The following is a 13,578-nucleotide window of genomic DNA, read 5'->3' as shown; positions in this document are numbered from 1 at the left end:
GCATAGAAATGATTGTAATAAAGGAGAAATCATGATGCACATCACCAGTGAAGTACCACAAGTATTCCAGGAACTGAGATGAAGGAGAAAGATCATGTTCAGCTGCAGGTTTCAAGAAAGACTGAAGGGGTTGGAGATGGGAAGTAGACCCCCAGAGTCAGAAAAATATGAAGCCTAGAAGTAGGAGTCAAGTTTGGGAGAGCAGGCTGGAGGTATATCATAAGGTACACCTGTTGAACCCTAATGCAAATCTCACCTCTCTAGGTCAAGTCAAAATAGACTTTTCATTCAAGATGGTACAATGAACATATGAGTATATATTTTCTCTTTTCTAAGCCTCCATCTATTAATTGTAAAGGATAAGAAACAAAATTGAAAGAACAGAAGAAAGAATAACAACAACAGATGAATATTTCAGTAAAGATCTGGAAAACTGAAAACAAATGAAAGAGGTAACTGATGAATTAGAAAGGAAAAGGAAATGTGATTTGTGCAATAGAATTCCCCCCCCCCCAAAAAAAACAAATAAGCTACCTAGAGAATAATGAGACTGCCTGAGTGAGTGTTTATTTCTAGGATCTGAAATGAGTAGTTGGGAGAGGCTGGGACAAAGAATGGTTGCCAAATACATAGTGGTTAAAAACACAGTTCTTATGGCCAGGACACATAGGTTAGAATCCAAGCTCTACCATGTACTAGTTGTGAGGCCTCGAATATGCTATTTAACTTCTCTGTGCCTCATTACTCTTATTTGCAAAATAGGGTTGATAATCACAGTAGTACCTTCTCAAAGGGTGGTAGTGAGCAGTGAATAAGTTCATATATACAACATTTAGAATAGTGCCTAGTGCAATGTTAGTGATCAGTTAATGTCAGCTATTGTGATTTTTATTATAATCTCAGGAAAAAGCACTTGTTAAAGAAATGTACATGTATTACCTTGATGATCTGTTCCTTTCAGTCCATTTTTAAGATTTTAAGCCCAGTAGGATAAATGTGAAGGAATGAAGGTGTGAACAAAGCCAAGAGCAGAGAACTTGCAGAAGCAGAAGGGAGACTTCAGCCTGCATGCTCACTGCATGGCGGTCCAAACACAAATGAAATAACATGTGAGGGATGGCAAAGGAATGTCCAGAAAAATTGAAATTTAGCCAATATCCCAGGTGCCTGGCTGCTGAAACGGCACTGTGATTAAAAACAAAGCACAAGAGCAAGTTTATTATTCTGTGAGCTCCTTGAAGGCAGGGACTGAGTGTATTCCAAATCTTTGTCTCTAAGGCAGGGTTTTTGAAAGGCTTCCATTGGTATGAAGTGATCTCAATTATAATTCACCTGCCTGGAGTTCGGAGCCTTCTCTCAACAGTAAAGAGAAGGACAGGCATAGGGTAGGAACACACAGAGGAGGGCCCGACTCCCAAATGATCTCTGGAGAGTTCCTGTCATCTCAAGGACAGGGCAGATCCTGAGTCAGAAATCTCTAAGGGGCTGCATGATGCCCTCATGCCAGTGACACAAAGTTAAAACCAAAGGGTCTTGTGTCACATGTAGTTCTCCCCCTCCCCATCCCTTACACCAGACATACCATGACAGCCTTGCCCTGGGGGTGAGGGTAAGGGATATCTGAGGCTTCATTTCTCCCTGTCCTAAAAGACAGGGTATGGCAGGGCCCTGGCCATGTGTCACATGCCTTCCCTTGATGGACAGCAAGAAGACAGTCACAAAGCTGTGTTGCTCAGCATCAGCATTGGAATAAACGTGTACCGTGAACTCCCAAAACGACTGCTTTGAATGTCTAAATTCCGGTGTATTTTGGAAATCTCAGGACATGACTTAACAGTCACATTATGTTGACATCTGTTACATTTAATGACAAGGAATGGGGTTTGTTGCATGTTTGAAAGATTACAAATGGATCCTGTAGTAAGAGCTCATCGTGTGTGTGTGTGTGTGTGTGTGTGTGTGTGTGTGTGTGTGTGTGTGTTTAGGGATTATATTTATAGTGAATTTTAGTTTTTTTTTCTTTTTTACATTTGCCTAACTTCCAAATTTTTTATAATAAGCCTGTATTACATCTTCAAAGAAAAAGTAAATAAAAATCATTAACTTTTTTTTAAAATTTAAATTTAAGTAGCCAACATATAGTACATTATTAGTTTTAATGTAATGTTCGATGATTCATTAGTTGCATATAACACCCAGTACTCATCACCACACATGCCCTCCTTAATGCCCACACCCTGTTATTCCATCCCCCACCCCTCTCCCTTTCTGCAACCCTCAGTTTTTTCCCGGAGTCAAGAGTCTCTCATGGTTTGTCTCCCTCTCTGATTTCTTCCCAGTTTTTCCTCCCTTCCCCTATTGTCCTCTGCACATTCCTTATATTTCACATATGAGTGAAACCATACGATAATTGTCTTTCTCTGACTGACTTATTTCACTTAGCATAATCCCCTCCAGTTCCATCCATGTCGATGCAAATGGTGGGCATTCATCCTTTCTGATGGCTGAGTAATATTCCATTATATATAGGAACCACATCTTCTTTATCCATTCATCTGTTGAAGGACATCTTGGTTCCTTCCACAGTTTCTCAAAGTTAAAAAAAAATCATGACCAGACAGTTGCTATACCACATTTCCCTAATGTATAGAATGTATTATTCTACCTGGGGATTTACTTATAAATGATAAAAACAGTCCTCCAGATCTGAGTTCCTGCACTGTGTTGCTTGCATGCCCAACACATTCTAGTGACTGTTTAGTTGTGGTTTATAGAGAACTGTGGCTATCAGTTCAAATTAGAGACAAAAATTTCAGTCCTGCAGTGGATATCCAAAAAGTTCTTCAGTATAGATGGCAAGTGGGATAAATGGTAATAGAATTTGGGAATAGAATCTGAGATGATCAACAGGAGCTGAGTCGTTTCTATTTTTTTGAGGTTGGCCTTGAAATTATCTGCCCCTTCAAGTCATTCTTAGAATTGATCTTATGCTCAAGCCAGTCATTTTGCAATGAAGAACATACAATTTCTCAAACTTCCCTCTTTCCAAGTTTTATGACTAGAGTTCAACCTGAGTTCACATTATCAATTGATGAACATCACTCAGTGAAGCTTATTAACTGGGATTGTTGTCTCAGTTTGGGTCTCTTCCAGATGGTTTTGCCAAATGCCGTCAGTGCATCGTATATTAGAAGAACATGTTATTTCAATCTCTACTTAAGTCACTCAGAGGATGTCCTTGACCCTTCTCATGGCTCTTTTCTCATGTGGGTAGTGTTATTTGTAATAAGATGTGCTCTGAGGAAAGCTAATAGAGTAATTTTTAGACTATTTATCAACTGAAGTTGAGTAATTATTTCCAATATTGCCAACCATGTGAAAATAATTTCCATTCTCAGATGAAAGATAATATTAAATCAAAAGCAATCAGTTTAATGTAAGTCTTACTTAACCTAAATCAATTAAATTCTTTCTAGGCCTACTAAAGCACAAAAGTGCTGAACATTTTAATTTTCTCAGATCAAAGTAACTCCATCCCTGAGCATTTTGAAATGAAGAAAAGGGAGCACTGAAAAGTGACCAGCATCATTTATTCTTACTACAAAGAAGAGATGAGATTGTTGGGAACACAGTGAGAGCCCACATGTTATTTCTCTACCTCTTCTTATTTCCTACTCTCCCTCTACCACAAAGCAATCAGAGGAATTTTTGTAAAAACTTAAGACACAAATTAAAATATAAATATCTACTTCCCCGATTTAAAAATCTCCAATGAGCTTCCCATTGCACCAGAGCAAAATCACCACTCTTCAGCATGCTCTTCTGGATCTCATCTGTCCTTATGCCCAATCTTCTCTCCCTGCCCCACACCTTCTCCATATCTCTCCTTATTCATAGGCTCCAGCCACTGACCTTTTCTCTTGACACTCCAATACCCTATGCTTCTTTCTTTCTTGTTCTCACTTATTCTCATATCTTTGCTTGGTTACCTCCTTCATATCATTCCTGTCTCACACCTTCAAAGAAGATTATTGATGGTTTTACTTTTTGTCTGCTTTGTTTATTACTATATCCCCAAAGCTGGGAATAGTGAGTGGACAGAAAAACAATAAAATTTTGTTGAATGAAATAGGTCTCCCCTGCCTACCCAAGGCAAAGCAGCTTTCTGTCTCCTTCCTCCATTAAATTCTATCTCATTTTTTCCCTTTATTTTCTTCATAGCAACCAGTTTCTAGGACTGTCCTCTTTATTTACATAACTGGTTATTGGCAAGTCCCAATTCGTAGGGTAAAAAAACATTCAATCTTTTATTCACTTAGCTATATGGAATATGCGTTTCCTATTACTTCCAGACATCTGAGAGAGATAAAACTTTCTAGTCTCTTTTGTTATTAAAACTATTTCAATTTCAATATGCTAATCTCACATCCAATTCAAAGCTCTGTGGCTACCCTTTCCCTTCTAGCTTTAGCTTCCTGAGGGTTAGAAGTGAAGAACAAAAAACAGGGAAGGGGCATCATTGTACTTAACTGTTCCAGGTTGTGGTTCTCTGCTTGATGGTTGTAGCTGCTGACCTGGCTTACACAAACCCCACCAATGGACTCTGGGAGTCAGAGTCCAATGCTGGATCTCTCAAAGATATGGGGGAATCTCAGAAGGCCTTGACATCACATGGGGATTCACACCAGCTCTGCCTCTTCCATTCTTGCTCAACTCACATCCCCAAATTCTTATCCCAAGGCTCTTACTCCTAGTGCCCCCTTGCTTAGGGGGCCATCCTTTAGTGTGAGATACCAGCAAGATAATTCTTTGGCTACTTTCCACTTGATTCATTGGATATCCTGGCATCTGTACACGCCAAATGGATGGTGTTCAACTTCTCAAATACTGCCCTTCTCTAAACCCTGTTGTCCCACTCCAATTGTCTTTCCTCTACTCATGTAGAAATAGGGACACATTGGCAAAATGCTGCCCAAAGAGCCTTCCAACAATAAGCAAAATGCCAGTCTCTCCCATCTTCTTGTAGGCATCCAAATCTTTATAAGCTTTTCTTTCAGAGTTTCCCTTTCCCTTCCCCACTTAAATTCTGGGAATGGAGAACACCCTTCTTTCTTCCTCCATACATTCCCTACCAGATCACTGACAAGGAACCCTCAGTGAGTTTCTTCCCTCCACATGGCTCACCTTGTATGGACCCGGCCCATGGAAAGTCTGGTTCTGTAAAGTCTAAAAAACCCCTGTGAGGTGGTTTGGCCCCAGCAGTGAGCAATAGCTCAGTGGTTCTTAGAATGAGGTGGTTCTCAGTCTTTCTTGTTTTGTCGTGGATGCCAATTATGAAAGGATAGGAAAATCTCACAACATCTTATAACATTGGCTTACTACTTTATCATAAACCACCCACAGTCCCACAGACACCAGGATGTAAGTTTCCTGAGAGCAATGACTGTGTGGGTCTCTATGTGCCTAGACAAGTAAGTAGAAGAGAGACATCATTCAATAAATAGGTTGTGGAATGACTGACAGGGAAGTTTCAAACACTTTCTTAGGATGTATAAAATTTGCTAGAGCAGTGAGCAGATCCCATCTTCTAAAAATATTTAACACTTTCAATGTTGTTTTTTCAAGACAACTAACTTGTTCAAAACACATTCTACCTTGCAGCCACTCTGATAAGAGATGCCAGCTTACTCCTTGAGCCAAGTTTTACCGAGTCTCTTTTATGCTCAGAGCCCATCTTTCACAATGAAAACTTCTCACACAACTGATTTGTCATAGAAATGTGTGTTTTCTGCATAGATGGCTGATCTTTCTAGACCCTTGTGGATTTAACCCACCCTACAACTTAAAAAGTGAACAAAACATGCTTTTCCTTTGCAGAATCACTTACCTCACCTATTGTGCCCAGCTTTGCTGTGAACACACCGTTCTGCCCCAGTTCAAAGAAAGCTTCATTTTGACTCTACTTTAGTTATCCATCCTACCCCATCTATTCACATGCTAGTTTCATCATGGTTTAGTTTAATGACTTGTTTTTTAACCTTCCCTCCCTGTGCTTAACCACACCAGGCCACTCTCTATCCTGTGTTTAAATAGCCTGTTTCAGTTGTCTCCCAAGTCAACAGCTTTGAAATCAGAGACTGATTCACCATTGTACCCATAGCACCTCATGTAGTAAGGGACATACATTGAGCACTTATAGATACTCACTGTGTAACTGAATGAATAAATGGATTGGTTTATTAATACTCTAGTAAAATCTTATGAAAGACATTTACATCAGCTTCTAAAAGTAAAGCTTGCAATTACATGGTGAAAAATGATATTGTTGTTGTTTTCGTTATTATTATTACTGTCCATGATAGAGTGTGAGTAGAAAAGCAATAGATGAGCATAGAAATTACATTGAGAAAAATCTAAAAATGAAGGTCAAAATTATCTTCCCTAGGAATCCTCTTCTGCCAGATGTCTAGTTTGTTTTTCTTTCATGTCCTTCAAATGTACTCTCAAAAAAGTTTCAGTAGAGGCTTCCCTGATCATCTTTTATAAAATGAGCAATCCCTTGCTTCCCACCTTGAACATGCACACCCTGTAACAAATACAGTGCTGCTGGCTGAGAACTGCTATTAGCCCTCTCTGGGAATTGCCCAGGGTGGAAGAAAGCCACCTCACAAGGCCACACCCCCTTCCCAGGGGACAGCTTGCAACCACTCTCTGGTCATTGCAGGAGCATAAAGACCTGGCACTCCTTTGCCCCAACTCAACACTACTCTAAAGGCCCATCCCAGCTTCCCAGAGGGTTGGCAGAGGCCTAGTTGTGTCTACTTTATAGCCCAAGTTCTCCCTCCACGCAATCCTGCTTCATACCCTTCTCTGACAAGTGTTTGATCCTTTCAGTAAACTTTCTGCATTTAATCTCCATCCAAGGTTCTGCTTCCTGGACACCTGACCTGTAGCATTCCTTCCTTATTCCGCTTCATTGTTCTTCAGCACTTCTTACACTTACTGCTCTATCATATGTCCATTACTGTCCTATTAGATATTCACTTTCTACAGTATTATGGACCATGCCTCCCCCCTCGTTAAATTGTAAGCTCCATTTCAGCAGATACTCTGTTTTATTTGCTGCTGTGACCACAAGACTTGGAATACCATAAGCAATAGATTTCAGTGGTAAATATTGAATGAATGAAAATTGGAATTTGCAAAACTATATCCTGATTACACTGCCATTGCTCAAAAGTTTTCTAAACCTCAAATTTCACTGTCTGCCAGAAATCTAAAGTACCTACAGTGGCATACATTAATTAAGATCAGAGCAGAAATGAAGAATGTGCAAACGGTATACCCTAGCATAATTAGGACTGCAGCATCAAGAGTTAACATTTCCAGACAATGACTTCTGTTATATTTCTCTAATTTGTGTAACTTTGTTTATAATAGGCATCTTCAGAATAATGATAGCTAGCATTTACATAGAGTGCTATGGGTCACAAAGCACTGCACATATTATTTCATTTGGTTTGATACTGACAAAAATCATGCAAAGCACATTGAATTGTGATGTCACTTTTACTGATGAGAAGACTAAGTCTCTGAGAGCTTAAATGACTTTTTCAATGACACAACTGGTACCTGAGTCAAATCTGGGTCCACAGACTCCAAATCCACTGCCCTTTCTCTCAGGACACCACCCCAATAAGTCCCTAGAGAGTCACTCTACAAAACTAAATTTGTGCTGTAATGCCTGTCAGAATAGCAAAATGTGAACACCTCAGCCACCCATTTTTTTAAAGATTTATTTATTTGAGAGAGAAAAAGAGAGAGAGAGCAAGGGGAGGAGCAGAGGGAGAGAGAGAGAGAGAGAGAATCTCAAGAAGACTCTGCACCAAGCCTGGAGCCCAATGCAGGGCTCAATCTCACAACCCATGAGATCATGACCTGAGCTGAAACCACGAGTTGGACACTTGACCGACTGAGCCACCCAGGCACCCCCTTAGCCACCCATTTAAAAAACACCCTACCTGCAGCTTATTTAAAATAATTTTTTTTAAGATTTTATTTATTTGTTTATTTATTTGACAGAGAGAGACATAAGAAGAGAGGGAACACAAGCAGGGGGAGTGAGAGGGGGAGAAGCAGGCTTCCCGCTGAGCAAGGAGCCCGACGTGGGGCTCTGATCCCAGGACCCTGGGATCATGACCTGAGCCGAAGGCAAACGCTTAACGACTGAGCCACCCAGGTGCCCCTTAATTAACTCTTTTTTTTTTTTTAAGATTTTTATTTATTTATTTGACAGAGAGAGAGAGAGAGAGAGAGAGAGCACAAGCAGGGGAGTGGCAGGCAGAGGCAGAAGGAGAAGCAGGCTCCCCACAGAGCAGGGGAAGCCCAATGTGGGACTCGATCCCAGGACCCTGGGATCATGACCTGAGCTGAAGGCAGTCGCTTTACCAACTGAGCCACCCAGGCGCCCCCCTTAATTAACTCTTGACTGTATATTTACTTCAGCAACATTTTGTGGAAATTCTGAATAGTGTGTTTGTTTCATTTTTTATATCTGTATTTGTGAATTAATGCCATAGATCTTCTGGACAAAAGACACATCCTATTTGTTACTTCTTATATCTCTAAACATTCATTTACAATTCTTTGCCTTTCTATGGAAGAAGATATGTATAGTTGACCCTTGAACAGCACAGATATAAACTGTGTGGGTCCACTTATACATGGACTCTTTACAGTACAGGACAGTAAATGTATTTTTTCTTCTTTATGATTTTCTTAATAATATTCTCTTTTCTCTAGCTTACTTTATGGTACAAATACAACATATAATACATATAATGGACAAAATATATGTTAATCGACTGTTTATGTTATCAGTAAGGCTTCTAGTCAACACTATGTTATTAGTAGTTAAGTTTTTGGAAAATCAAAAGTCATATGTGGATTTTCAACCACATGGTGGGTCAGTGCCCCTAACCCTTATGTTGCTCAAGGGTCAACTGTATTTTACCCATCTGTAAAATTGACTTGCTTTTGATTGATAGTGACTTTTATTCTCTTTTGCATATTTCAAAGATAGAAATATAAATAAATGCATATAGTGGTGCCTGGCTGGCTCAGTTGGTGGAGTGTGTGAGACTCTTGATCTCGGGGTTGTAAGTTTGAGTCCCTTGTTGGGTGTAGAAATTACTTTAAATATATAAAATCTTTTAAAAAATTCATATAAGTAAAAAAAAAAGAAAATTACATATAGCATCTCCACAAAGAGATGACATTATCATATTAATATTTTTGTATATATCCTTCTAATACTATACATATGATACTATATATGATATGTATATCATATAATACTTATTATTTTATTAATTTATTTTTCCTAAATTTTTTCTGATGATACAGAAATGTTGTCTTCTCATTTGAACATCTATAAATCAATTAGGATTTAAAAGACATTTTAAGTTTGTAGATAAGTTCTTACCAACACTAACACATACAATTAATATGATTATCTACAGCAAATAAGTAAATAATGACCTGAAACTTACACACTAAAAATAAAAGGGAAACATATATGTAGAAAATCCAAAAGAATGGACTAAAATATTCCTGGAACTAATAAGCAATTAGAGTAAGGATGCAGGGTACAAATTTAATATACAAAAGTCAATTGCTGGGCACCTGGGTGGCTCAGAAGGTTAAGCTTCTGCCTTTGGCTCAGGTCATGATCCCAGGGACCTGGGATCGAGTCCTGCATCGGGCTCCTTGCTCAGCAGGGAGCCTGCTTCTCCCTCTGCCTCTCTCTCTCTCTATCTCTTATGAATAAATAAATAAATAAAATCTTTAAAAAAACCCCAAAAAACAAAAGTCAATTGCTTTCCTATATACCAGCAATGAACAAGTAGAACTTGAAATTAAAAACACAATACCATTTACATTAGCACCTAAGAAAATTAAATATTTAGGTGGATATCTAACAAAATATGTATAAGATCTATATAAGAAAAACTACAAAACTCTGATGAATGAAAATTAGGAACTAAATAAATAGAAAAATATCCCAAATTTATGGATAAGAAGACACTATATTGTCAAGATGTCAGTTCTTCCTAACTTGATCTGAAGATTCAATGCAATCCTAATAAAGGTTTCAGCAAGTTATTTTGTGAATATTGACAAGCTGATTCTAAAGTTCGTATGGAGAGGCAAAAGACCCAGAATAGCCAACACAATATTGAAGGAGAAGAAAAGGTTGGAGGACTGACAATACCAGATTTCAGGATTTATTATAAAGCTATAGTAGACAATACAGAGTAGTTTTGGTGAAAGAATAGACACATAGATCAATGGTACTGAATAGAGAGCCTAGAAATAGACCCACATAAATATAGTCAACTAATCTTTGGCAAAAGAGCCAATGATGGAGAAAAAATAGGCTTTTCAACAAATAGTGCTCAAACAACTGGACATACACATGAAAAACAAAAATGAATCTAGATATAGAACTTACACTTTTCACAAAAATTAACTCAAAATAAATCATATATATATATATAATGCAAATCTGTGAAATTTCTAGAAAACTTAAATGAGCTTGGGTATGGCAATAACTTTGTAGGTACAACACCACAGGCATAATCCATGAAAAAAATAATTGATAAGCTGGACTTCACTAAAATTAAAAATATCTGCTCTGGAGGAGCTGTTCGGGGGCGCCACCAAGAGCTGCCACATCCAAGACCAGGAGCTGCTGCCATCACAGCCATGGTGTCAGTAAGTAGCACTATGGACAGCTCCCATGAGGCCATGATGCACGATGCCCAGATGGACTACTATAGCACCTGCCTAGCAACCTGCTCATCAGACAGGTCCGTTATAATCTTCAGTGTGCTCAGTGGAGGGCAGATCCTCATCACCAACCTCAGGGGTCATGAGGGTCCTGTGTGGCAAGCAGCCTGGGCCCACTCCATGTATAGGAACATCCTGGCATCCTGCTCCTATGATCAGAAAGTCATTATCTAGAAAGTGGGGAAGAGCACCTCAAGGAAGATGCACAGGCACATAGGCCACAAATCCTCAATAAACTCTGTGTGCTGGGCCCCCCATGCCTACAGCCTAATCCTGGCCTGTGGGAACTCAGATGGGGTCATCTCCCTGGTGATGTACACTGGAGAAGGCCAGCAGGAAGTGATGAAGATCAACGATGCTCCCATTAGTAGCTGCAATGCCATCAGTTGGGCCCCTCCTACTGTACCTAGAAGCCTCATAGACTAGCCATTGGGGCAGAAACCCAACTACTTCAAGAAGTTCACATCAAGTGTCTGTGACAACCTCATCAAGCTGTGGAAGGAGGAGGAGGACAGCCAGTAGAAGGAGGAACAGAAGCTAGAAGTGCACAGTGACTGGGTTTGAGATGTGGCCTGGGCCCTCTCCATTGGCCTTCCCGCCAGCACCACTGTCAGCTGCCCAGTGTGAGGACAGACGTGTGTTCATTTGGACATGTGATGACAACTCAGGCAATGCGTGGTCACCCAAACTGCTGCACAAGTTCAATGATATTTTGTCGCATGTGAGCTAGTCCACCACAGCCAACATCCTGGCTGTCTCAGGTGGAGACAATAAGGTGACCCTGTGGAAGGAGTCCATCCACGGGCAGTGGGTGTGCATCAGTGATGTCAACAAGGGCCGGGGTCCCGTCTGCTTCTGTCACAGAGGGCCAACAGAACAAACGGTAACAAGACAGGTGAGGCCCAGCTCCCCACCTGCTGGCTCCAGGACTGCTTCTTCCTGGACCAGCTGACCAAACAGCTGGGAGGAACAGCTCCAAGATTACTTTTCCAGGAGTAGTTACAAATGCAACCAGATTGATTATCTGTGTAACATGACTTGATACGGTTTGTAATCATGCTGAAAGCATTCATATTAGGAGGGAAAAGCTATAAATGATCTTCAAATCTATTGTTTTAAAATATTTTTGGCCATTTTTATGTACCTTTTGGGTTCAGGCATTATTTGGGGGTTTTGTTTCTAAAATAGTTAAATAAACTCATATTGCTTCTCTGGAAAAGACAATGTTGAGAGAATGAGAAGACACATCACAGACTAGGAGAAAATATTTGCAAAAGATTCATCTGATAAAAGACTGTTATCCAAAATATATAAAGGAACTCCTAAAACTCAAAAATAAGGAAACAAATAGCCCAACTAAAAAATGGGCCAAACATCTTACCAGCATCAAAGAAGATAAACATATGGCAAATAAGCACATGGTAAGATGCTCTGCATCATATGTCATCAAGGAAATGCAAATTAAAGCAACAATGACATACCACTACACACCTATCAGAATTGCCAAAATCCAGGGTGCTGACAACACCCAATGCTGGCAAGCATGTAGAACAATAGGAACTCTTATTTATTGCTGGTAGAAATGCAAAAAGATACAACCATTTCAGAAGATAGTTTAGCAGTTTCTTATAAAACGCTAAACATAGTCTTACTATATGATCCAGCAATCACACTGCTTGGTATTTACCCAAAGGTGTTGAAACTTATATCTACGCAAGAAACCTGCACATGGATGTTTATAGTAGTTTTATTCATAACTGCCAAAACTTGGAGGCAACCAAGATGTCTTTCACTAGGTGAAAGGATAAAGAACTGCGGTATATCCAGGCAACGGAATATTATTTGGCACTAAAATCAAATGTGCTATCCAGTCATGAAAAGGCACAGAGGAACCTTAAATGTATATTACTAAGTGAAAGAAGCCAATCTGAAAATTCTACATACTGTATAATTCCAATAATATGGACACTCTGGAAAAAGCAAACTATGGAGGCAGTAAAAAGAAAAGTGGTTGCCAGGGTTGAGTAAGGAGAGATGAATAGGTGGGGCACAGAGCATTTTTAGGGTATGAAACTACTTTGTATGATACTATAATGATGGTTACATTCGTCCAAACCTATGGAATGTGCCCCACCAAGAGTGAATCCTAAGGTAGACTCTGGACTTTGGAGGATTATGATACATCGGTGTAGGTTCATCCATTGTAACAAAGGTCCCACTCTGCAGGAGATATTGATAAAGGACAAGGCTATGCATGTGTGGGGGCAGAGAAAATCTCTATACTTCCCTTTCAATTTTTCTATGAACCTAAAAGTGCTAAAAAAAAAAAAAAAAAGTCTAAATCAGTAAATGGAAAGGAAAATATGCCTTTGGGTTTTTTTGCATACCTGATTTCTATTAACCAGTATACCCACTAAGCATACAAGAGAATATCCAAGCATCTGTAACTTGTGATGGCCTGTCTTAGTCTGTTCAGGCTGCCATAACAATATGTCACAGACTGCATGTTTTAAACAAGAGAAATTTATTTTCTCAGGGTTTTGAAAGCTGGGAAGTTCAAGATCAAGGTCCGATGGGGTTCAGCTTCTGGTGAGAGCTCACTGGCTTATAGATAGTTGCCTTCTTTCTGTGTCCCCATATGGTAAAAACAGAAATCAAGTTCTCTGGTATCTCTTCTTATAAGGACACTAATCCTCTTAGATCAAGGTCCCACCTTTATGACCTCAT

The 13,578-nt window shown here is 39.5% G+C and overlaps 1 pseudogene; it reads left to right on the top strand.

Annotated features, from left to right (window-relative positions):
- The first annotated feature begins 10,764 nt into the window (after positions 1–10,764).
- LOC118548667 (protein SEC13 homolog pseudogene) lies at positions 10,765–11,738 on the top strand (annotated as a pseudogene).
- The last annotated feature ends 1,840 nt before the right edge of the window (positions 11,739–13,578 follow it).

This window comes from Halichoerus grypus, chromosome 3 (assembly GCF_964656455.1).
Source record: "Halichoerus grypus chromosome 3, mHalGry1.hap1.1, whole genome shotgun sequence".
Taxonomy (NCBI): Eukaryota; Metazoa; Chordata; class Mammalia; order Carnivora; family Phocidae; genus Halichoerus; species Halichoerus grypus.
Note: the sequence above shows the minus strand (reverse complement) of the source record. Positions and strands in the feature narration are given on the sequence as shown.